This window comes from Euprymna scolopes, chromosome 5, assembly GCF_053919585.1.
Source record: "Euprymna scolopes isolate OS-2025 chromosome 5, ASM5391958v1, whole genome shotgun sequence".
Lineage (NCBI taxonomy): Eukaryota > Metazoa > Mollusca > Cephalopoda > Sepiida > Sepiolidae > Euprymna > Euprymna scolopes.
In genome coordinates, this window is record NC_136486.1 from 84,114,118 (window position 1) to 84,141,689 (window position 27,572).

Below are 27,572 nucleotides of genomic sequence, written 5' to 3' on the forward strand. Positions count from 1 at the left end.
AAGCAAATTTGGAAAAAGACATTTCAGTTTTCTTTAATTTTGTTGTGGGATTTATTTTTATCAATTGAATCTTACAAGTAAATTCAATTATTAAATTAAAGTAAGTTTTACTTTGTAACAAAAGCACATTAATCGCATACGCAGACATGCATGTGTATTTTAAAGGTTTAAATTATTTTCAAATCATATTCCAAAACAAACAATATACACAGTGGTATTCAAGTCGTTTATAACTGTTTTCAGACAATGTTTATGCAATACAATACAAAATTTGTTTTAACAGTGCCTTTTTTCAGAACAGGATATTTTAAGCATCTTCAATTTCTACCAAAAATAATAACAATCTATTCCAAAAGATTATCTGCAATCAAAAGTAAAATTCCAGGTGTTAAATACTGTAGTGTTTCATCTTACTTCAGTTAAAATTCTCAAAAACTCAAGCGGTCCATTCCTAGGAACTAACACTTGATCTCTATATGAGATGCATAGATATTTGAGTATTCCATTAAATCTATATGAGATGCATAGATATTTGAGTATTCCATTAAATCTTCTTTATGTCTAAACGTTGAGTTAGTAAACAAGTTAGGAATATTAATTTTCCTCTCACTAATTGACCAGTTAAATATGTTATAATATATCTTTCTTGTGGTCACTTGGACTTACTGGATTCCATGACAAGAATACATCTAGTCTAGTGGAGTATCCAGTTTCGTAACATCACTTAGAGAAGGTGAACCATTCCTTGTAAAAACTAGAGTAGGTAAGTCCGTAAGTCCTATCGAAATGATCTCATTTTGTCTGCAAATGCTATGTAATTTTAAATATTTAGTCAAGGTTTACTTTTAGAGAAAAGCATCCTCATGCTAGATCATCCTGACTGACCCCTCCTGTACAGAGAGAGCTTAGATACTCAAGAATAGTGTCTAGTAGGCATTTACGTTTCTCCCTAGTAAGCATTAAAGTTCTCCTTAGTAGATATTGTGAAATCATGTGAACATTTAAATGCATATTATGTATTCTAGAAATATGTCAGTCAAAGATGACTAAGAAATCTTGTTCTAAAGGAAGGCATTGTTAAAAAAATGTTATGTTTGCATAACTAATAATAAAAATAATCTGAAAACAACTGTAAACGATTTGGATATCATTGTGTGTACTCTTAATTTAGAATATGGTTTTAAATATAATTTTAAACTTTAAAAATACACAAACTTAGCTCTATTTTACTATACAATGAAATAGCAAACTGTTATAATCTTTACAAGTTGATGATAAATCTTTGTAGTTAACTTAAAAGGAGTTTTCTAGTTTATTTAATTTTGAATATGTATGAGTATCTGGTATTCTCTCTCTCTCTCTCTCTCTCTCTCTCTCTCTCTATATATATATATATATATATATATATATATATATATATATATAATATCAAATGAAAGATGAGGAATAAAAGTTGTATATAACTTTATTATATCATCAGAACAATAAGAAAAAGTGAAAAGTGAAGGGGAAAATTAAGAAAAAAACCCTCTTTAGGCCATGGCATTTTGAAGCTAATTGCTTCTCATTAGAAGAGAAGTACCATAATTATGCAAAATGCAAATATAGAAAAACTGACTTAATGACATTTAGATGTGAACTGAGGATGAAGAAATGGGGTAATATGGTAAGTAGTAATTGAAACTAGGTACAACATATAAGGGTAAATTGGAAGTGTAGTATATATGTAGGTAATAGTGAAGAAAAAAAAAAAAAAATATATATATATATATATATATAGGTTACTATGGAATAATGGGGATCATTAAAGAAAAGTCAATAGTAAAAGAAGAAAGGAAAAAATAGGGAAGATAGAAGAGAAAATGGAGAAAGGAGAGGCGATAGAAACAGTAAATAAGGGATGCAGAAATACATATATAAATAAATATATAAATAAATAAAAATATAAATTAATAAATATATAAATAAATAAAAATAAAACGATCTGAAAGTGAAGAAAGTGGGATTAGAAAAATGTTTAAAAATTGTTCAAAATAAGTTAAACAATAAAATGAAGTAATATAAAAATAATACTAATAAAATGATACACGTTTCAGTAAATATCAATATTATCTTTTGCTCCTCTTAAGTGTTGAGCTTTTCTTATTTTGATAAGTTTTGCTTTGTTAAAGTTTTACTTTTTTGATAAAATAATATATATATATATATATATATATATATATATATATATATTATAACTGTTTTAAAGCATGCACATCTGTAGGTGGAGTTAAGACTCACTTCAAAACTTATAGGAATAACAAAAGTGATATGAAAAACCAGCTTATACTATGACAGTCATCATGTATATAAAAAATATACTAGTTTTGTTAGCAATCATTTCCTTGAAAAATGTAATCAGTTATGATATCTATCGTTTAGAATTGATAAACTTTGACAACATTTGTGAAGAGATTTCAGTCATGTACAAGAAATTGTTCATAAGTTCATTATTAGCTGATCTTTGGTAAGTTTTTCTAATCATCACATAAGTTTTCATGAGTATTTATCATGACATGTTTTCATAAGTATTTATCATCAACAACTTTATCTCTGAAGGTGATGTAATAGAGAATACAATTGCACACTAGGTAGTTGCCTGTGAACCCACTATGGGGAAAATATTTTACAATTATAGGTGAATATTTCTCCTCTTTGTCCCCATCCATATTTTAGTTTACTCTTTATGTTGATTTTTTATTTTTTTTTTATTTTTATTTTTTTTTTTACAACAAATGCTGACATAAAAAGACATGGTGGAAATTAAAAGTTCCATCCTCAGTTTGGACAACACTAGATAACAATGATTGTGTATTTATGGGGTTAAAGCATTTTTTGTGTGCGATATTATTCATTACAATTCAGGATGATTTAAGACATAAGCAAAACACTCCTTCTTACTTAAAGCAAAATAATAAAAATGATAAAAGAGAAATGAATGATTCATCAAAAATATCTATCACTCTCACATATATGTAAAGTAAAAGTAAATTCACTCCTTTCTAAGCTGAAGACTCATAGAACCAACATTTAAGTGGATTGCCTGTTTGACACGATGCTGATCTGTCATCAGGTGTACTCCTAACAAATATGATACTTATTTATGCACCTACAGCAACTAGTATTCCTTAAATGGTCACCCATGTAATTATTAACTTGACTCAACATTGCTTAACTTTGATGATCTGATGAGAATTGGTGTGTCAGCATCATTTTGCCATCACATCTAAAAGTGTGATAATCTATACATCACACATAAGTTTTCATTTATAATTTTAGAACATTTGCATCAAATTTACTATGGAGCTGCCTCTGGTGAAATATTTGACAACTATGGGTATATATTTCTTCTCTTTGTCTTAATCTGTGTTATAGCTTACATTTGCCAGTTGTTTACAACAAAACGCTGAGGCAAAAAAAGACATTTGTGTGTGTGATATAGATGGTAACTATATGACAATGATTGTGTATTCTTTGGGCTACAGCAATTATATACAATGTTATTCACTGTCTCTTTACTTTGTCTTTATCTGGGCAGAAATATATCTCTGTTGACAGTTAAAAGCTAAACTTATTAATTGATTGGGTTGCAGCAGAGACATTCCTGGCCTGGCACACATTTGTTTCTCTTTCATAAATTGTTTTAATGAAATATGAGAATCATTCAGAGGTGGGGTTGAAGCAGCAACCTTTCTGCTGACCAAATTTCTTGTCATTTCCAAATTTGTTTCCCTTTTATTTTGATAAGGGGAAAGAGAAATGAGTTTAGGCAAGTAAGTCTCTATAGATGTATTCCCCCACCAAAAAAACAAAAAAAAAACCTAAAATCTTTTATATTTACAAAATTATATAAAATATTCTTTTCTATTACAAGATACATACAGTTCAGCATGTTATTTTGACTTGTATTTTATTACCTATTTATCTTGATCTCAAATTAAAAGTACACACTGAAATTGTCAAATAATCTACTTTGTTCTACAAGCAGCATAGGTTTTACATGATTTCACTTTTTTTTTAAAAATTACTACTCACCTGTTTCCAAGCTATCATTTCATTCACTGGAATCCTCTTCATTTTATGTATATTTATAGGTATTCTAAACACCATTTTTTTTTATATGTAAAACTTTTAATGTGTCCACATTAATCTTTGCAAAACATTAACAAGAATACCAAATTTATTTTGGTAGCACAATTAACCATTGACTAATTATTACATTAACAATTGCCCCCCCAAAATGTACAGAAGTTTAACTTTGACTGTACATATAATATTCATTTCAACAACTAACACAAATTATAATTTATGGTAAAGTAGAGATTAAGTTAACTTTTTTTATAGTAAATCCATAAAAAATTCAAATTTTCTTTAGACAGAAAGACAATTTAATACGAGGGCATATATTCATTTACTAAAGTTTTCAAAGTTGATCAGATGCTTTTTTTAATGTAAGATGGGATTTTTTTTATATGCATAGACACAGTATCATCATATTAAATTGAAAATTAACATTAAAAGATAAATCACTGAAAGTAGTAACCTAGCTTAAATTGAAAAGCAAAAAAAAAAAAAAAATCAATAATGACACAAGAGAGAAAAAAATTATTAATGACACAAGAGAGAGAGAATTGTACATTTTATAAAAAAAGGTTTGTTTATATCCATAGACCACAAATTGAAATGGATATGGATTTCACTATATTTACTACTTTTTGCATACTAAACTGGCCGAATTGTGATACTTTATATTTAAAGGATGTTTAATTGGCCGAAAAAATACAGCCATGATCTGTGAAATCAGCTACATATGTTGATTTAAAATTCAGTCAGATCTATTATGGTCATTTATACAATAATATAGTTGAGAAAGCTATGAACACCAAAACCCACTCCTCCAACTTTTGATAAAATAGTAACTTGTGTTCAATTTATTGTGAACAAAGAATCATTTACAAGAAATATTTTGTCAGTGTTTTTAAATTTTTCCACAATGACCCATGCATAACAGATAAAATATTTAATAAAATTCAGTTCTAAGGGACACTCTTCTGGAGGTTGAAGGTTCAATCCTTAGTGCAGGCGATACTAAAAATACTATTGTGAATTACTTAAAACTTTTACCAGTCATGGCCGATGGAAAGAAAGCATGCTACTCCCATCGATTAAATAAAAAGTTTCGTTTGGAAATTCCATGCAGATTCCCAAGTTCGACAAAAAGATTTCAAGCAAGACACACTTGAAGAAGGTTGGAAGTTACATCACCTGAAAAATTGTGAGAATAAACCTCACAATAAGAACATTAGTTTGAATAATTCCAATAATACGTATTTGTCTATGTCTTAAATAACCTGAAACAGACAGACTAAACTTTTTGTTTTAATGCCTTTTAACTTTAGAAAATTGTTTCATGAAACAAAAATGTTGTTTCTACTCTCAGAATGCTGTGTCAATATCCAGAAGGTTTACATTTCTTTTTCATTCATGTCAATTTCATGAAATAACATTAAGTTTTCATCAAATTGAAATGCTCCAAATTATTATAAAAATTAATTGCTTAAACTAAAGAACATTTAGTTAGATTTTATATTGCACCAGTATCAAAGCTTGTTCCGTATTTTGAAAAGATTTTTTTGTAGAAATGAATAATATTTGATGTCTACTATTTATTTCCAATGAAATATCTAGAATACAATTGCACCATTCTATAGAATAAATGTTCACTTTTCGTATTTTGCCACCAATAAATAGCGAGTGTTATAAATCTGTACAATCAAGTTATAATGTGTTTATATAACTTGTTTGCTAATATAATAACAAATATGAAATTACTAGATTAGATAAAGAACAGCAATAGAGTAGAACCTTGGAGATGAAATTGGATGAATTACGAAATATTGCTAAGAAATTAAGAGGGCATTATTGGGGATTATCAGATAAAATATTTAACATAATGTAATCTGTATGTTTGTGACATTGTATTAATAGTGTGTTACATGTTAGTGCAAAAGAAAAGTCTTTTTTAAGGGTTGAATTGAGAAAATTGTTAGAAATGTGAGCTCCATCCTTAAAGATGTGTAACAAAATGACTGCAGTTTTGCTTGTAATTGCATTTCATCGTTGTTGCAGATGCAATCCAGGAAATTCATCTTTAGCTTTATACCACTTTAAAAGATCCAAACAAACTTATTTTTTAGTGATCTTTTTACGATTTTGTAGAACCAACAATGTTCCAATCTTGGTGAAATCATTTCCAATGCATTGAAATGAAACTTAGCCAGTGAGGTTTGAGGACGTGCAGTGCATGGAGGTAAATAATATAAGAATGATATGATAAATCAAATGTGTAACGTGAGTACTAAAGACAGACTTATACTCGAAGACCCCTGCAGAATATTCAGAAAGGTAGACTTTGATGATATGATCACATTGAAGGAATGGATGACAGTTCTTGGGTTAATAGATTTAGAACAGTTGAGATAGTAGGGTTAGTTGGCAGGAGTAGTACCCTTCTCCCCCCCCCCCCACAAAAAAAAAAGGAAATGAGTGATAAGAACGGACTCAAGGGATAAAGATATGACCAGAGATAGGTTAGCTTAGAAATCAATTTCTAAAAGTTGTCCAACACATGCCAGCAAGTAAAATGGATGTTAAACCAAATATAATGATGACGCTAGCAATTAATTACACATAAAATGAAATAATTCGTCAGTTTTGCCAATGAAATGATCATGATATTGTCTTCGTTTCATTCATTTGTAACCATATATAGTTGTTTGGAACATATCAATCATATTACTTTTTGCTGAAAATTATTTCCCACTTTATTTACATGCCAATATTTGAAAACATATAAACCTGCACCCCCACCCCCCCCAGCTACTAATAAAAGCATTTTGTATACGATGAATTGCTTTCAGTATGTGTTTGGCATTAAATAACATCAAAATAGTTGAGTTGCTGTAAAACAGATAAACCAAATGAAGTCAAGCCATTACTCATGACCTCGTTTTGGTCACATCCAGTTTTGTATCATCGCTAATGTTTAGTAAGAATTTCAATGGATTCAATATTTTCCTCAGGAAGTTCATTCATTGTCACATCCTCTGCTTTGTCTGCATTTTCATATATATTGTCAGATATCAGTTTACCAGACCGTCACTCAACCACTGTCTGTTACAAAATGATGACTTATTGGCAGGAACAACGTCCATTGTCATGTCATTTATATCCGCCTTTAATGCTATCTACTATCAGCACAATAAAATAGGAGTTGCAGCAATTCTAATGGTTCTATTTATAAAGATCTATATTACATGCCACGAAAAAAAAAAGAAAAAAAAACTTTAAAACAACTTACAATCAAAACAAAACCATTCCAGTCAGAAATTTTGGCATGAGAAATGAATTATACATATTCACATTGTTTTTCTTCAGACTATTATCCAAACTGATATGTTTTGGTTGATGTACCCTTCATTGTTCGGGTGTGTTATAAATTTATATCTGGTGATGGTTTCTCCAGAATGAATTATTATTTAGTACCTAAAGAAACATTAGCATACAAAATTAACAGCAATTAGACATAAATACAGTCCATAAATCCTGGTCAAGTTTACAACAGTGTAAATATCTGTATTGCAATGTTATGACCTCAACCAATGGCACATCGAAACTATTATAAATGATAGATTTTTTTTTTTTTTTTTTTTTTACAAAGGAGTCACCACTTCTCAAGCATAAGGGTTAATGAGTGTACAGTGGTCAAGGGAAACATGTCAGTAACCGTTAGTAGTGGAAATTTTGTAAATTGGATTACTTAAGGGGGTGGCTCATCAAGAATTTGTTCACATTGGACTTGAAAACAACTATATTGTAGTCAGTTGGAAAGCAGGAAAATGGAACAGAGTTCCATAGGCATGCAGTTTTAAGAAAGAAGCTTTGTTCATGGAATCTACATTTAAGTTTAGGCACAGATAAAGAGTGAGGGAAATTATTGATAGTGGTTCCAGTTAGATGAGTGTTTTTCATGAAAGTCATGCCAGGGGGGACCATAGATTGGAGCTCAGACGAGCACTCGCCATGAAAATAATGATAAAGCAAAAATAGAGTCGTGACGTCTCTTCTTTGCGAAAGAGGTTCCAGGGAAGAGAAAAGAGCATCCCCCACTAGGCTTTATGAAGTCTATTTTGAATTCTGTCAAGGCAGGATAAGATCTTTCTAGCAGCTCCTACCCAGATGTGGCAACAGTACTCAATCCTTGGATGCACTTGGCTCTTATACATGTAGAGAATTGCATCAGCAGTGAAATATCTACTGGAACGGTAGAACGATCCCACCATTTTCCCAGCAGTCCTGGCAACGGATTTGATGTACGTGTTCCATCTCAGATCAGGAGTAACGGTTAGGCCCAAAAGTTTGTCAAAACATGCTACTAATCTCTAGGCTTCGTCTGCTTAGTAATTTTTTTTTTTTTAGCATATATTAAGTATATGGATTGATGTCGCTCAGATTATTTTTGGTCTTGGGAGGTAGGTGGCCCTGATCGCATGCTGTGGAGTTTGACGCAAAGTTCTTAGCAAAGAGTTTGACTTTGTCAGATGCTGACAAAATCACCTCAGACTGTTGATGATGATCGGGATAGAAGGCACATATCTGTTCAGTACCTTGTTTGTTATTTGCCAGAACTCATGGGAACCAAGCTTCTGTTCTTTCGTTTTCGACTTGATAGACCTGAGCATATGATTCTCTCGCATTTTCTATAATCCTTTTGCAGTAATTGCTGGTGATCCTAAAGGTGACTTTAGTTTCAAAACATCTATTATGTTTAGAACAATTGAAGTAGTGGTTTTTATGAGCAATGTTGCCAGCCCATCCAGCGATGTATCATGGCTGACTGGTCAGTTTCTGTTGGAATTTCTTGGAGGGTGTGTAATTGTCTATGCTTATGGTTAACCAATTAGTTAAGTCAGATGCTATATTGGACACATTCTTTTTTAAACATGAAGCGTAGGGATAGTTCTGATATGAACATTCAGAAACCTAGTCAGTCATTGAGTAACAATACATTGTTGTTTGATGGAGAGGGCCATTTAGGGTTGTGTTATAGTTTCATCCGGTTAGTTAAAATGCACGAGTGACCTGCTTCTTCCTTTTTTCTCTATCATTATCTGGTTATCTGGTCACTCAGAAAGTTAACAAATACTTGTCATGGCGTCATTGTTCTGTGGAATTTTATCGATCACTGGTCTTTTTAGCGTCATCTGCATTTCGTCTCGTTATCCTGGCTCTGGAAAGGAGGGAGGTAATCCATAGCATCACAAACAAACTGTGTTTGTAAATTTCATCTTAGAAAATATTTTAGAAAATAAGAAAAAAAGAATAATAATACCATTTTGAATAAACGAAATTATACAACAGAAATTTTTTTATTGTAGACAAAATAATATTTAATCCTTTATGGCCTGATTGAATTAATTCGTTCAGTCATAAATAAATGACTATGACGGCATAAAGTGGCAATTGATTCAAACATGCCTTGTACGTGTCTGAGTAGATGCCAGATACCTCCAGATTGCAACTGTTCATTCAGTATGCCACCATCTGTCTCAGAGAGTGAAGGATTTTGTTTGTTGTCATAAACACACTTTTTCAAGAACTATGGTCCAGAGAAGTTTATGAAATGCAAAAATTCTCAGTGGTAGTTTAACTATAGAACTTCATAATTTTTCCAGTTTGAAGACCATCATAGTATCATTATCCTTTAAACTCACTAAAATCTAATTTATAAAACTCACTATGTCTGTCTGTCTCCACATTTTCAAACTTTATCTCTTCCGAAACTAAGAGTCGCAAAACGGCCCTAGGCATCTCAAATGATTGGATTTTTTATGGACCGCTCCTTTATGGGTCCTTAGCCAGTTAAAATAGTTTTTAAGGGGTCAAGAAGGAGTCAAAATTGAAAAAATCATTATACATTTCATGGAGAAAATCATTTTGTATTACTATGGCCAACATGCAACTCATATCATGCTAAATGAAGATAAAAAAAATGAAAAGTAAGAAGAAAAACATACATACTATACACCAGGATTATCAAATCAGAAGATATATGCCCAGACTGTGTCTTATAGGATTCCAAAGTATCTAACTCCAATCCCTCAGTCTTCCAATATTTAGTAATAATTGGAATTGAATTTAAAAATGTTACTCAAACATTGTAATTGGAGTCGGATTTTTAAAACTTGATTCTAACATTCTTATGAGTCCAACTCCTGACTAAAACCACCAAATTTGCAACTCGTCTATACACCTCCTGAAGAAGGTCGAAGTGCATATTGACTGAAACAGTATATATTTATAAATTTCAATGTTGATGACAATAGTCTGAAGAAAGACTGTACAAATATTTTAGAATCCCAAAAATCTTGTATATTTCTTGAGTTTTATTATATGTTGACAAATCTCAAGTATAGATCTAGATTCATTTCAATAATATTTTTTTCTTCTTGTAATAGTCATAAAGCTAAAATAATCACTATTAACTTTCTGGTCATGATAAATAATGTCTATGTATAAAGCATAATTACAAAAAAAGATTAGTTTTATTTTTCTTCAAACTGCTGATAATGTATCTTTTAAATATATAGATGGAACTAGTGTAGTGTAACATGAAAAAAAAATGTTTCATTCGTTCTTGGGCGCTCAAAATCGGATTAATTGAAGTTTGTCTCCGTAAGGCCTCAACCCTAACATCCTGAATGGATCACCCTCATCATAATCTAATGTAATGCCTTTCACAACAGCAGTTGGGTGTCAGAGCGTCTTTCTTTCATTTACAAGAGGAACTTTAAGGCTTGTTAAAACTCGTCTGTGTTTCTCTTATCCGAGTGCAGACTTTTTATAGCTGGAAAACCTTTCTTCTAATTTACTATTTCTCCCATAAAATGTACACATTCGGTTAAGATAGTGTAAATGAAGCATATGTTGACAAATCTCAATGCTAGGCCTACTTAGACCACCTTCAGATAGGCGTAGGTAAAATATCCTAGGTTTTTTTGGTTTTTTGTAAGCCACCAAAACTGGAAAAGAGCTTATTGTAATGCAGAATAGTAGACAAGAAAGAAACCATTGAAAGATGATAAAGAATAAGCAAATAAATGTATGAACGACACACTTCTACCCTTGCCTTTATTGTAAGATTCCTCTGGGTTCATAGGCAAACTGTAAACCTTATCGCTTTCATTATTACTGACCAATTTTTCTCCTGCCGTAAATCGAGATTAAATCAGATGCCAAGTATCTTGCAAGTCCCATTTGTCCAGCTAAAGAATCTCGGGAGAGATACCCTCCTCTAGGCACAAATGCACAAGTCAACTGAGTTGTTACAGTGAATTTGGGTCTCTGTAATTGTTTCATACAGTTTCATTTCCATGTTGACGACTTTACAGACAGTCATGGTATCAGCATTGACAAAATATTTTATTATGGTGCAAGCACTAGTCAAAATAATTCCCTGAATATTCACCCATAAACCTTTGAAAAAAAGGATTCCAACATAAGCACATAATGCATCAGTGAAAGTGGATATCCCTAATGAATAGGTCTGGACAGATCAAAAGGCTTCAACTTTAATCATTCACCTTCACTGGCACACCAAGTTTGCATACAAGAGACAAATTCAGAAATAAAACTATGAGCCAAATCTGGCCGATGACAGAACAGCTTCCAAATAATCATGATCAAATGCTTTTAACTGATCAAAGTTGGTGAGTTTGGTTTCTGAGTCAACGTTTTCGATGATCAAGCATATCCTGTGTAAATTATCCTAAATAACCATACTCTTCAAAGCACAAGTTCAGAGTTTATTAGCCTAGGCAAGACAACCTGAGATGATCAGCTAAGATCGTGGACAAAATCTTTAACATATATATAATGTATTTTACTATTTGTTCTTATATCTTTTGATATAACATTTATATATATATATATATATATATATATATATATATATATATATATATATATATATAGATATATTTTTTTTGCACTAGAAATGTATTGGCGAGAAAGATTTCAAAAACTAAATCTGCCACACAATTATATATTTTTATATATTTTTGGAACAAATTATCTAACCAAGTGAAATAGTGTTAATGTTAAAAATTTAAAAACTAAGCTAAGATTTCCAAAAGAATGTACAGGAGTATATTTGTTGAAATATTAAGTAAATTTGATTCTGTGAGATTGTAAGCTATTATGCATATATATATATCATTTTTTATTACAAGATGAATTAAGAGATGCCCAAAGAGACATAATGAATAAGAAATTTTCACACATAATTTTTTGTTTTCCATTCTATGATATGCACATTTCATTCATCAGATATTTTCAGGGAGACCCAGCATTGTTCATTGTCCTTGAAAAGAAAATAGAATAGTAAAAAAAAAAAAAATGTGTGCAACATTTTTTCTTTTAAAACTTCTTTCTCATATTACTTTTTCTACACTCCTCTCCCACCAACTGCTTTACAAACTTTTATGACGTCTTCAATATATTAGGAAGAAGACATGATACCTTATTACATTTTTTATTACATATTTATCATATGAGGCTTAAGAATGTACTTAGCATCGATTGGATGAGCCCTTAATGCGATATTACCATTTCCAGTCTTTATGATTTGTTTTAAATTTTAAAATTAAAGATTAAATAAAGTAAAAAGTTATTCTTTTTATGAATGTCAGGTGCTTATGTAAACTCAATAATATTATTGTAGTGCCTTCGATCAAAATCGAATATACTTATCAAAGTACTTTGAGAACATTATATATATATATATATATATATATATATATATATATATATATATATATATATATATATATATATATATATATATATATATATATATATATAAAGATAAAGATAAAGTATAAAAGAATATTTATTATATTCAGCAAGGGTGTCTCCTGAAGGTTTTGTATTTGTTTTAAAATTTTCACTACTTCTTTGGATCTAAGAATCAGATCATTCCTGAAATTTTCAGTTCGAATAGTTTTTTCAAACAAATTTTGTGAGCATTTGAAAAATAGGGAATTTTGAAAATTTGGAATCTTTTTTAGTTTTGAGCACTTATAGTTTAAAGTAGCCCTTACACTCACAATTTTAAAAAGATATGAATTACTAGCAGTTCCGCCCAGCTTTGTTCAGGTCCTATGTACTGTTATGTGCATATGTATATATTAAAAAATGTGAATATGTAAAGTATTGCCTTTCTGTATAATAGTATTCCTTAACTATGATAGAGAAAAGACAGACAGAAATTTTCACTTTTATAGATAAATAGGTAGATTGGATGCAATATATAGTAATGATTTAAAAAGTATTAAAAAAAAAAAGAATCATGCGCCACCACCGAGAATCGAAACCAAAACGTTCAGCTCACGATTTATTTTGCCTCTGCCGTCAATGACTGGGCTATGAAAACATGTTTACTGCAAGGCTAAAAATTAAAACATGAACCAATAGTTACTACGTTATGCATTCGTAATGCTGGCATTCGACCTTCACCTAGCAAATTTCATTTGTTTTAATTTTCACACTTTTCCACCGATTTTTCCGGGCTAAAACCCAAATATAAGGTTTTGCATGGATTCAAATACCTTATATATGACGTTTCATGTCTGTAGACCAAAACCTCTAGGAGGAGTTTAGTAGACAAAATTTGTTAAATAAAAATATATACGTATACATAAATATATATGAAAACAATTTCGTGTTTACTATAAACTTTTTACGCAAATATTATGCAATATAAATCATGTAGAATATCTGCATGAATATAATTACACGTAATAGTTAACTAAAGATGATTATCCCATTAGAAAACTGAAACAACTAATAGGGAATTACTTCAAATGAATATTTAAAAGAATATGCAAATTAGCTAGATCTTTTGCTAGTGAATGCAATTCCACAACCCATATATAAGAAAATAGTATTTTCTTTTTAAATAAATAGAAAAGAGGGTTTTTAATATGAATATCAATACACACAAAAGAAAAACAAATTTATAGGCGTATAGATTTTACCTCTCCCAATATATATATATGGTCTTGGAAATAGATTCTCCATAACTATATATATATATATATACACTTGTGCTCGATATTATTCATACCCCTCGGATCTTTGAGATTTCTATTAGAATATTGCTCAAACCAGAAGGTAGACAATATTAAAGGGATTTCAAACAATAAATCAAGCATAAGCATTTAATTTAAACTCAACAAATAAATAAATTATGCAAGTTTGAAACATTATACAAAGAAAAACAATAATGGCACTAGTTCAAAATTATTCATACCTCTCTTACTAATAGTCAATAGCATGCCCTTTATTCTTAATAACTGCCTGTAACCGTTTTGGATATTTATCCACAAGGTTTTTACAAGCATCAACACTGATTTTTGACCATTCTTCAATGCAGTAGTTCTCCAAATCCCTCAAATTTCTAGGTTTCCGCTTTTTAACCTCAGTTTTCAATATTTGCCAGAGGTTTTCGATAGGGTTCAGGTCGGGACTCTGGCTAGGCCATTCCAAAACATTAATTTGATTATCCTCAAACCATTTCTTGACTATTTTGGCAGTATGTTTTGGATCATTATCCTGTTGAAGGACCCAGTTTGGTCCAAATGGAGCTTCTCCGCATCCTGTCTAATGTTTTTCTGGAGTATCTCCAAATATTGTCCTTCTTCATGGTTCCATCTATCTTGACCGAACTACCTGGACCACTAGCCGAAAAGGAGCCCCAAAACATTAGGCTACCACCACCATGTTTCACCGTGGGTATGGTGTTCTTTGGGTTGTAAGCTTCTCCTTTCTTCCTCCAAACGTAAGAAGCATCCATATGGCCAAACAATTCAATTTTTGTTTCGTCAGTCCACAAAATACTTGAGAAAACGGACTCTGGAGAATTCACATGGGTCCTAGCAAACTTTAGATGTGCTGCAAGGTGTTTTCCGGTGTGCAATGGAGTCCTTCTTGGTCTTCTTCCTTTCAGACCATTTTCATGCAGAGTCCTTTGCAATGTTTGCCTTGATATTTTTATGCCAGAAGACTCCAGATTTTCTAAAATGTCCTTAGTAGTGGTGGTTGGATTTGCATTAACACTTCTTACAATATTCCTGGTGGCTCTAGCAGACAGTTTCCTTTTCCTTCCTCTACCAATCAAGTTGTTTGTTGTGTGGTGGCTCTGGAATTTTTTGATGATGCTCTGTACTGTTGCTGTAGGAACCTCAAATTTCTTGGAAATTGACTTGTAACCTAAACCATCCTTATGTGAATTCACAATTTTAGTCCTAAGATCATTACTAAGCTCTTTTTTCTTCCCCATTCTAATAATTTTTATTCTTTTATTGGTTTTCAGTTGATATTATTTTAATTTCTGAAAAATGCAAAAAACGAAATGAAATTAATCAAAGGTTGTATAAAAGCATTCAAAATAAGAATCAAACAGGAAACAAACAGTCAGAAACTCGATTAATACTGAAAAAATAAGGGGGTATGATTATTTTTGAACATTGCAGATTTTATAAATAGCTGTATATTTCTTTTATTACAAGTATCCCGAGATTTTAAAATGACGAAAATGATCAGAAGAGGTTTATTAAGAATATGTATCAATATGGACGTAAACAATAAATTCTTACAAAGTTAGACCTAATAAACTCAATTTTCAAGGGGGGGTATGAATAATATCGGGCACAAGTGTATATATATATATATTATGAGGTTGTGACATGCATCCTTTTTATGAATGTCTGGTGTGAAAGCAGACCTTAAAATGTTATTGTACTCTTTTGAATGAAAATGAAACAAAATACTCTGTGTTTTAGTTATGAAGGTCAGTCTTCAAAACCATATTAGGTGTATGTGAGGTATTTTCATTTTATGGGTGTCTGACATGAAGACAGACGAAGATATTATTGTATCCTGTTTAATCAAAATGAAACATAAATATCCATGTACTCAGAGTTAAAATGTATTTGTATAGTAATGGCGGGGGATGTCTATCTTCAAAAATGTATTTGTATAGTAATGGCGGGGGATGTCTATCTTCAAAAATGTATTTGTGTAGTAATGGCGGGGGATGTCTATCTTCAAAAATGTATTTGTGTAGTAATGGCGGGGGATGTCTATCTTCAAAAATGTATTTGTATAGTAATGGCGGGGGATGTCTATCTTCAAAAATGTATTTGTATAGTAATAGCGGGGGATGTCTATCTTCAAAAATGTATTTGTGTAGTAATGGCGGGGGATGTCTATCTTCAAAAATGTATTTGTATAGTAATGGCGGGGGATGTCTATCTTCAAAAATGTAGGAGAATAATGCAACATTTTTTTTCATGGATGTCCAGTAGAGATGCAGATTCTAAAATATTATTGTACTTCTTTTATTCAAAATGAACCTCGCATATAATTACTCTGAGTGATTTAGTTTCAGAATAGATATCACTAAGGTGGAGTGGGAGATATATCTCCATAATTCTAGGAGGAATTTTTCACAGATTTTCTTTTTATATTGGATATTTGACACAACACAAACCCTGCAATACTATTAATGAAAAATACTCTGACTTGTGTATTTTAAAAATATGTATAAGATCAACGATTTGAGTACGAAACCCACAGCTTTTTGATTTCGATTAACTGAAACCATTCATTGTAGTGCTAACATCATCGTCATATCCATTACTATTATACCTCCTATCACTATTGGGTCATTCAACTCATATTAGGCAAGGGTATGTCCTGAAGGTTCTGTATTTGTTTTCAACTTTTCACTACTTCTTTGGATCTAAGAGTCAGACTATTCCTGAAAATTTCAGTTCAAGTAGTCTTTTCAAACAGATTTTGTAATAAATAAAAATATAAAAATAATAAAAATAGAGAATTTCGAAAATTTGGATTTTTTTTTTTTTAGTTTTGAGCACCTATAGTCCAAAGTAGCCTTTATACTGAAATTTTTTTTTTTTAATTTGCAAATCTAAGTGTTTGTAATAAAATGAAAAAAATTGAAAAATTGGATACTATTTACCAAGCATTCATATTTCTATGACTTGATCAAGATACTTTGCAGAAAAGATAAATTTTTAATATATCTTTGTTTTTGTTTTTTTGTTGAACCTTTATAATTGTTTGTTACCAACTTATAAACCATATAAAGCTATACATATTATGAAAATATACACAGAGGGATTTTGCTTTAATAATATGTTTAATAAATATGTTATCTAAAAATGAATTAATATCAAAAATTATTTTTAAGGGGCCCAAAATATCAATGTGAAACAAATAAAGAATATTTCAAATCTATAAAATCTTTCAGAGCAATCTGTTAATTATCCAAAAAAGAGTAGCATTTTATTGTTAGGAAATCTAAAAATCTGTTTGTTATTGAAATGCAGTCATCAATTTTAAAGAGTTTTGGATTATTTAAGAACTCATGGCAAAAATTGGATTATCTAAAAAATGATGAGACATTTTTCATGATTGGTTAAAAACAGCATTTATTCAATTGAAACTTAATTATGTTTCTGAATTTTTGAGATGAGGATTTATAATTTGTATTTATATTATTCCAACTACTGTTCTCATCATGGGTGTTATTTTCACAATGTTTCGGCCAATACAAACTCTGAACCTTCTTCGAGAGTATCTTATCTGCAAGGACTCATGGCAAAATGGATAAAGGTAAAATTCAGATCTAAGAGACACTCTTCTGAAGGCTGAAAGTTCAATCCTCAATGCAGGCAATACTAAGAATACAATTGCAAATTATTTAAAGCTGGTCATAACTGACAGAACAAGAGTATACCTACCCCTGTGGATTAAATGAAATATTCTGTTCAAAATTTTGTATAGATTCCCAAATTTTACAAAATACACATGAAGAAGGCCGGAGGTTACTTTGGCCAAAACATTGTGAAAATAACACTCAAAATGAGAACCGTAGTTGGAATAATCTAAATGAAATTCGGTTGTATCAAAGTTTGTGGCATTCATGCTTACCAAAGCAAAAACTGTTATTTAATCTTGTCAAAAAGTAAAATAGTCTACATTGCGACACGGGAGGCAGGGTAGGGCTATTTTAATCAAATAATAATCACTGTATTTTCTTTAAAGCATAAATCATCTGTTATGTAAAGATAGATATGTTTTGGAATGTTTTAGATGTCGATTGATAAATCGGATTATTTGAATTATTCAGACAACAGATAAAATGCTTAGTAATTATCAGTTCTAAGTGACGGTCTTCTGGAAGTCGAAGATTTAATCCTCAGTACAGAATGTAATTAAGAATTACTTAAGACTTCTGGTCATGGCTAATGAAACTGAGAACAATTTAACCTTGTGGATTAAATAAAGGATTCAGTTTGAAATTTCTTACAGATTCCTGAATTCAACAAGGCACACCTGAAGAAAGTCTGAGGTCATCGTGGCTGAAACATGCCGATAGCATCCAAGATAAGACAGCAGTTTGGACAATCGAAATAATATAATGTAGATACTATGCTATTTATATATAGATTAGAATACACAATAATGACTTTATTAGTATTCATATCAAGTTTCAAAATATTTAAGAATATGATGATATCATGTTCTATAACAAACTTAAGCTGAAAATGAATGAACACATATCTAAGTAAATGGCTAAAACTTTAGAGGATAACCTTCAATCTGTCAAGAAATGGGGATGTAAATGGATAACATTCAATGCTGCCAAGACTATGCTTCTTTCCTTTAATAATTACAAGAAACTCTGAAGATTGATTGCCATGGCTAATGATACACTACTTGAAAATACTTTGTTCAAACTTTTCGGCTTAACATTCACAGGCAAATTGGAACAAATACATTGAGGTCATTGCCAAGGCTGCTGCAAAAAAGGTGGATTCTCTCTACTGTGCTCTCACACTTAAGAGTATCCTGTACAAAACTGCTATTTGCCCATGCATGGCGTATTGTTGCCACATCTGGGCTGGTGCATCTGCGACTAGTGTCTTGCTCTTAGACAAAAAGAGCCCCCAATCTACTAGGTCCTGCATTAGCAATCAAACTCCAACTTCTATCCCATCAATGAAATGTTGCATCTCTGTCCCTATTTGATAAGTATTTTAATGAAATGTGTTCTGATGAACTCAAAGTACTTGAACCCACTTCCTCGAAGTAACCTAACAAGCAGCAAAATCACACCCCTACACAGTAGAGATCCGTAGATACTAGAAAACCTTCTGCTCGAATAATTTCTTCCCTCAAACTGCTAGATTTTGAAATTCCCTCCCAGATTCTTGGTTCCCTAATTATACTGGCGTGCAGAATTTGAAGTGTAATATAAATAGACATCTCATTGCTCAATTCTCTAGTACTTCTGTAAATTTGGTCGCAAATTTGGTCGCAAATAGTAGCCCTATGTCAAAGTGGTACTGTGCTTTGTTTGGGTCGAAATAACAATAAAAAAAAAAAATTTCATTTAAAGCAAAACCAAATTGATTAAAAAGAAAGTCAATTAAATTTTTTTAATTCTCATTACTACTATCTTTAAACGTTTAAGTTGTATCAAATAATATTCTCTTAATACTTGATCTCTTATAATTGTTTGCTGTGATACGAGGTGTTTTCAATAAGTTTCCAGACTTTTTTGTATAGGAACTTTTATTGATAGTACACACATGAAACTCTAGTCCCTTTCAAAGAAATCTCCTCCGGCTGCAATGCACTTGTTGTATCACTCCAACAAGTTCTGGAAGGTCCCATGGAAGTCCTCTTGGGTAAGCATGTCAATGATCTTCATCACAACCGCTTTCATCTCCTCAATTGTCTAATAATGACAGCCTCTATGGTTTTCCTTGAGCTCAGGGAATAACCAAAAGTCACAGGGAGCAAGGTTTGGACTATAGGGAGGGTGAGGAACTGTCTTGATGTCTATCTTGGTCTGTGACAAGGATGGAGCACCTTTGGGACAAACTTTGTGCAAATTTTCCGCATCTTCAGTTCCTCGTGAATAATTGTGCAGTTCCAATACTGACATTAAACTATGCACTTATTGTCCTTATAGACACACAACAGTCTTTATCCATGAAATTCTTTATTTATCTGGTGTTCTGACTTCCTTATTCTTCCCACACCTTGCATCATCCTACAGACTCCCTGCCTTCTTTAAATCTCTTATGTCACTAAAAAACTGTTGCTTGATTCATGCAAGATGGTCCAAAAGCATTCTATATCTTTCTGTGGCATTTTTTCCAAATTTAAAACAAAATTGCATATCGTTCTTATAAAGTGTCCTCACGTCCAGATTGCATTTTTGAAATTTACCAACTGTGACAATCAGGCTTAAGTAGGGTGTATTCGAATTCCTGCTGTAACTGTTCATTTGAACCTGAAATCATAAAAATTGGTGTGTCATCTCATAAGATGTATAGTAATAGCATACTGAATTTTCAAGAGTGTATGACAATTTTAAATGGTTGTGCAAAAAAAAAGTCTGGAAACGTTTTGAAAGCACCTCGTAGTATATGGAATGAATAATAATTTTATTATTTTTCACATTGAATTAATCAAATAATAATATTTTTTTACTAAAAACGGTCTTAATTATCCACATAGAATTTCTATAAGTAATCATTACCAGTAAAAAGTTAGATTTTGTTTTAAAATTGTACAGGGGTAGTGCAAGTAGATACAATCAGATCTATATAAAAATAAAAATTGTTAATCATTTTTAGCTTCTTATATCTGCAAACTTCACATTTAGTTAGAATGATAATTTATTATAAATAAAATTTTCTTTTTTTTTTTTTTTTAAGAAAAATAAAATTGCTTTTCAGCAAAAGCTCCATTTCACTACAATTTATTTATTGCTTTTATCAAGTTTCACTTAAACCTCTGATAGCAGATGTCATTTACCTTGATTTTCACCAAGGTTTTTAATTCTGTGTCACACAAAAGGGTGATGCAAAACTCTTTGCAAGAAGACCTTGATATTAGTGTTATGGAGAGAGTATGTTTGATCCCTCACCCTCCAAAATGCATGAATGCAGTATTCTGGTGATTAAGACTACTAGTCTTAATCACCTTGTGTTAACGTTATGCTTTCAATAGGTATACAGTCAGTGTAAACCTAATGTTGTCCTCCCCCTACCCCAGCAGAGGATTGTTAAACATATAGTAGTTAATGTCAGCACACCAAATTCTGAAGTTATTCTATATGATAACACCAAATGTAATGCATAGGGGCATGTATGTGTAAAAAAAAGTTGTAATGTTTTTCTCTGTTGATCTTATCTAAATTGTATTTGTGATGTAAAACTATTGTTAACTTTAGGATAATGTTTTGATCTTGATTTATAAAATTATTGGATGTAAATAGCTTCTAAAACTTTCAGTCTTTTAATAAAATTTGGATTTGCTAAGAATTTTAAAGCCATAAGTAACTTTCTATTCCACAGTTCAAATGCTTCCAAATTCCTTTCAAATATTGAATGGTCACAAAGTAATTCCCAGTTTTTTTTTTTCTTCAACTATTAATTAAAGTAATTAAAACCTTTGTGTCATTAAGTGGCAGTTGTGTTAACAAAAGTTTTTTTCGAGTCCCTAAGTTAGTAGGATGGCATACTTGTATTGCTTTGGTAACTCCTGCAATTCTTCATATTATGAGCAGTCTAAGCACTTATGTTAATTTGTTAAAATATATTTTTAGCAATAAAACCTTCCTTTGGATATGTTTCATTGTACAAGATTGACAAGGAACTCTTTCAGCTTTTTTTTTTTTACTTTCAGTAGACTTTGATATTTTAAAATGATGCCATATAAGTTATTTATACATTTGAAACCATATAAAATTATGATGCTGTAAGATTAAATAAAAATATAGAACATTGATTTTACATAGTTTAATATTTTACTGATAAAATTTTCTGAATTTAACAAAAAATTATTTTGTTTTGTGATGCTTTTAGTAACCTAACCAGCCTTAGATCTCCCACCTCCTCTTTTTCGTGACCGGATTTTCTTTTTACTTACTTGTGTCCAATTTTTAATATTCCCCCCTTTCTTCTTTTTTTCCTTTCCCTTATTTTTTGCCTGGTTTAAAGCAGCTTCTCTCTCCTCTGAATTATATATATATATATATATATATATATATATATATATATATATATATATATATATATATATATATATATATATTCCTAAAAACCATATGCTATGTGTCTTACTCAAGTTTTGTGAATTAAATTGAATACAATGAAATTGTCCGGAAGCTGTTAAAGGGCATGCAATGTATGAAATCATTTACCAGTGGTGTCATTTAAGACATTTTCCATAGTATAAAAACTAAAAGTAGTATCAAGTCATTCTTTTTGTTCTTTCTTTAATACTTGTATCATATTACATTATATTAAAGTTAAAGACAACCTAACTTACAAGTACAAATTTTGTCTGACTTATAAAAAAAAGAATTTTGATGCTTTTATTTCTATTTGTCTAAATACTTCCAACAATTTGGTTAACCATTCTCAAGAAATTATATATTAGTAATAATTATATGACCATGATGTCTTGCCTATATTTGGTAACTAAGTCCCCCCACCCCAAATTACAGTGAATATTATCATTATTGCTGTAGTTTGATCATTATTATTAACATATAATTTTTTGAAAATGGCTACTGAAAAAATGACTAGAGAGTTCCTTATATGTGTTTGTCACTTGAACTGCTTAAATATTGTAACATTTGTAGTATCAATGTATGCATTTAAGGTTAGGATTAATTTACTTCTAACATTAAGGCATAAAAACTATTTTGTAAGGTGACATATTCTTCTGGAGTTATAACTCCATATATACACAGAGTATTGATAAGATTCAAGAAAGAGTTTCATTTACAAATACTTTTTAATGCTGTTATTTTATCATTATTTTTTACTTGAAAGTTGAAGCCATCTGTAGTCTATTCATACATTTGTACATGCATATGATGTTTGATCAACACCGAATTACTACTCAGCCTTATTTCCTAAATAATCTATCCTATTTCATGTATTAAACATCATGAAAGAATTAAACTAGCTTTTCTTTCAGATTAAATTAGGGAATATTTTCAATGAAGAATTATCTATTTTTATCATCATATTTAGTTTAACATCCGTTTTACATGTTTGTATGTATTGGACAGCTTTTAGAAATTAACTTTCAAACTAACCTATCTCTGGCCAGGTCCTTAATTATTAATTATCCATCTTTCTCTCAAATTCATCCTTATTACTTTCATGTTTTCCTTGGTTTTCTATCAACTAACCTTGCTTACAAAAACGTTAAAAAATATTTAAATGAGAAATGAGTGATTTATTTACTTAATTATAAATTATTGCTAATTAGAATTAAAATAGATTTTTTTTAAAACATAATTAAAAGATTAAGGATTTTTTTAGCATATATTTCATATCATTCAAGTATATAAGAGGCTGGTTGTTTTTGTTTTACGGCATATCAACCTTTTTCAGGTTATTTAATGGCGAATTTAGTTATTTTGAGGAACGATTTTTAATGGAGTATATTTTTTTTTTAAGTCGGATTCTATTTAACCCATAGTTGGGACCCTAACAGGTACTACCACTCCGGGTCAGAGTGGACCTGGGAGCAATGACAAAGGGTGGCTCCACACTCCCCAAGGCCCGCAAGGTGGGGCCTCACCATCGGATATAGTTTAAGGTCATATCCAGGACCAAGTATATAAGAGAAATACAATATGGGAACCAGTAATTAAAGGCTTTTTCCGTTTTTTTTTTGTTTTGTTTTTTTTTTACCTTTCTTGTAATTGATTGTCCATCTTTTGGTTCTCTTTGAAAAATTGTAACACCAAAGAATATTTCCATAGGTTTCATTAATATTTTCATTGTCACTCTTTTTTTTTTTAATTTTTACTTAGTGCCGATAATGTTCTTTTCCATGTCTATTCATGTGAAAATAGATTTCTTCTCTGATTTTGAAGAGTTTATCTTGTTTCATCTATTTAATTATTTTTTTATTTGGCAGCAATATATCAAAGACAGACCTTATCTTCCTGGAAAGATAAGTTCTGCGGCAGTCATTTCAAAAACTGCATTTGAGTTTAGTGTTACCTTATACATTTGTAGAAATTTCTGTATGAACGCTTCAGTTGTACTACCACTGGCCCTTTTTAAAGTTTGTTTGAATGTATCTACAAAATCTTTCCACCATTCTCTTACTTCTTGGATGGCAATGTTCTACGGCAAAACATTTGAAAAAATTCTCAAACTTTTTACATGCATGTAAATTTTGTCCATTATTCGATCACAATGAACCTTACAAAAAAAATTATAACTATATCAGTGGTATGCATTATTCAGACATCTGTTCTTATCTTGAATATTATTCTCACAACATTTTAGCCAATATTACCCCCTGACCTTCTTCAGGTACATCTTGTCAAACTTGGGAATCTCAATTCATGGGAGTAGTTTGCTCTCATTCTGTCAGCCATGTAGAAATCTTTGGTAATTCATAATTGTATTCTTAGTATTGCCTGTACTGAAGATTGAAACTTCAACTTTTAGAAGACTGTCACTTAAAACTGATTATATTTAGTACATCTCCATTGCGCCACAGGTCCTTGCAGTATTGTAGTCTTCATCTCAGAAATTTTTAAATATAAGTGGTCGATTTTTATATTTTAGGATTTCTGGCCACATTAAAAAAAACTGTCCATGATAATGAGGTAATTTACTCCATTCATGGTCCAGTAAAACCAATGTACGTATGTAACCATGAGGTGTCAGTTTTGGGCCATGGATTAAATTTAACAGCTAGTGATTTAATTCATACCAATTTTTTCCCAATGTCTATTCATATTGACCAATAAATGTAACTAAACATCTTGAAAATCCCCAGATGATCCATGTGAAATTCTTTAAAAATTATTTTTTTTACTGATGTAGACACCATAACTCTTTCACTGCAATTCATTACAAATGGAAAATATATGATTTCATTTTATTTTAATTTGTCTCTTACCTTCTTTATGAAAATATCGTTCAACGTTTTTCTCTTAGTTTGATCCAGTGTGACTGGCTGATCCTTGTAGTATTCCACAGAATACACATATTTTTTAAATTTCATTTTCTGTTCATAAAACCAGAATTATTGTATCCTTGGGAGGTTCATAAAATTTAGGGATCAATCTCAATCGATCATTAGTGTGACATAATTTTTTGTTTTTTATTGTAATAATTTCATGTTAAAATCATAGTTGAGTAAAATAGTTCTCATTGTTGTACGTTTTTATATGAGATTGCAGACTTTTTAAAAATATATCATTTTTTTTTTCCTTTATTATTATGTCATGGTCATAAACCCGTTAGCAATAGACAGAGGCTTCTAAGCTAATTAGGGAATGCATAAAGCTTAGAAATATCATGATAGCCAAAAATGTGACAGTGATACATGTTCATTCACACAATTCTGAGGCAACACGTTCAGGACTGCAGAACATGATGTGAAAGGAAATCACTGGTACATTTTGAATAAATATTAGTGTGATTATGCAGAGGGTCTCATGTGAATGTATATCATCACATGGTTTGGTCTGTTTAGCCACAGTACAGGGCAGTATTTAAGCATTATATGTAGTATATATCTGATGGCACGATGCTGTAACCACTGAAGAGAATCAGAAATAATAATAATGGTTTGTGGTCAATTTTCAGGGTAAAATATCCTGCTGTGGAATTTTTAATGCAGATAGCAAGTAAAAGCATTCTTGATATAGATGTGCTTGGTATTAACAACCTATCTTTATTTTTATTATACAAAATGGTAATAGTGTGTGAACTAACATTATTTTATGTTTGAAGTTATAATGCATAAAAACAAATCCAGCATCCAAATATTTAAAAAAAATCTTTTGATTCTCGTTTATTCATCCAAATATATTTGGTGTCTTTTTGCAATAATTCATTCATTGGTGAATGTAATGCATTATGAAAACAAATGTGATAATAATTATCTAAACCTAAAAAGGCTTTCAAATTACTTTTTTTGAAATGGACATATTTTAATAGCATTTGTTTTGGTGAGATCCGGCTTCCTACCATTTTCATTAATGATTTCCCTCAAATATTTTCTTTTTGCCAGAAAAAATGTTTTTCGTCTTTTAGTTTAAATTGATATTCGGTTATTGTTTTGAATGCTTCTAATCAAATTGTTTTTGTTCTTTTTCATCAAATAAACAGGAGAGAATTCAAGTCCAGATAATATTGTTTGTGTCCATTACCTGCTGATTATAGGAGCAACCACACTCCACAAAAACATAACCAAAAGCCCATTATGCATATTAATTATTAGAAATTCTTTATCTACCTTTATTTGCAAATATTCATTGCTCAAATCAAACTTAGAGAAAAAAAGTTTCCACTATTATTCATTGCAGAATCTCTTTTAGTCTACAAAAAGGATAAATCTTAAAACAAAACGTACACGCCTTAATATAAACTGTAAAGGAAGCTAGTTACTATTTCAGTTTTTGATATTACAGCCATATTTTCTGATTCATTATTTATCTAAGTCAGTGCTGCAAATGGTACATTTTGGGGGTCTAAATACTGGTGCCATATTTCTGTCCAATTCAATAATTTTTATTACACCTTTGTCATCTCCCAAAATAAAATTTTTGTAAATTTATGAGATTAATTTATTGACATTTTCCAATGGTTACAAAGTAAAATACTTGCTTTTTGTAGCCTCCAGACAGAACCATTTTATTTCGTGGGAGGAAGTAAAAAAGAAAATAGTAAGATAGATAACCACCTCAAATTTACCATTCTGCTTGAAATAAATTCAGAAAGAAATCTTCCACTCTATAGTAAATATACAATGATGAGTGTTTTTATTTTCTTTAGATCAGAAATGTTAATAATAAATTATATATGAAAATTTAATTACCAATATAATTCTATGATTTTAATGAATATTTTAGTAATATATCTAGATAAATAGTGCAAATACTAGCAAAACATAATTATTGTTGATGCAGCTTCAACATAATGATTATGTTGTGATCAGATGGATGTATGGCAAAAAACTAGAAGAGATAATTTTTGGAGGGTCCCATTTAAAAAGTCACTAGTTTGGAAGGTTTCTTTTAAGGATTCCAATCTCAGTGAGCTATTTTGAGGATGAGTCGCTTTCAGAGAAATATTTTCAGTGAAAATGGTTTTTAGGTTTATGATTGAATATGAGAAAGCGAGAGATCTTTTATTCAATAAACACAGCAAAATAATGAGTTCAGAGGCATACATTCGCAAAAGAGATATTTTATATATGTTTTCAATGGAAGTTTACATAATTAGGAAAAACATAGCATGTTTGTTAAAATTTTTGAAGTCCTTGCAGAACAAGAGGTAATCTTTAACTGAGATATTGAAGTAGTGAGTCGATAATTT

General features: G+C 30.6%; 2 protein-coding genes across 3 annotated transcripts in view; one reads left to right on the forward strand and one right to left on the reverse strand.

The window, feature by feature from the left end:
- Positions 1–27,572, reverse strand: part of LOC145276905 (uncharacterized) — a 148,098-nt gene that overhangs the window by 22,367 nt on the left and 98,159 nt on the right. The gene's annotated exons all lie outside the window — the stretch shown is intronic.
- Positions 1–27,572, forward strand: part of LOC145276904 (uncharacterized) — a 167,838-nt gene that overhangs the window by 2,464 nt on the left and 137,802 nt on the right. The window lies entirely within an intron of this gene.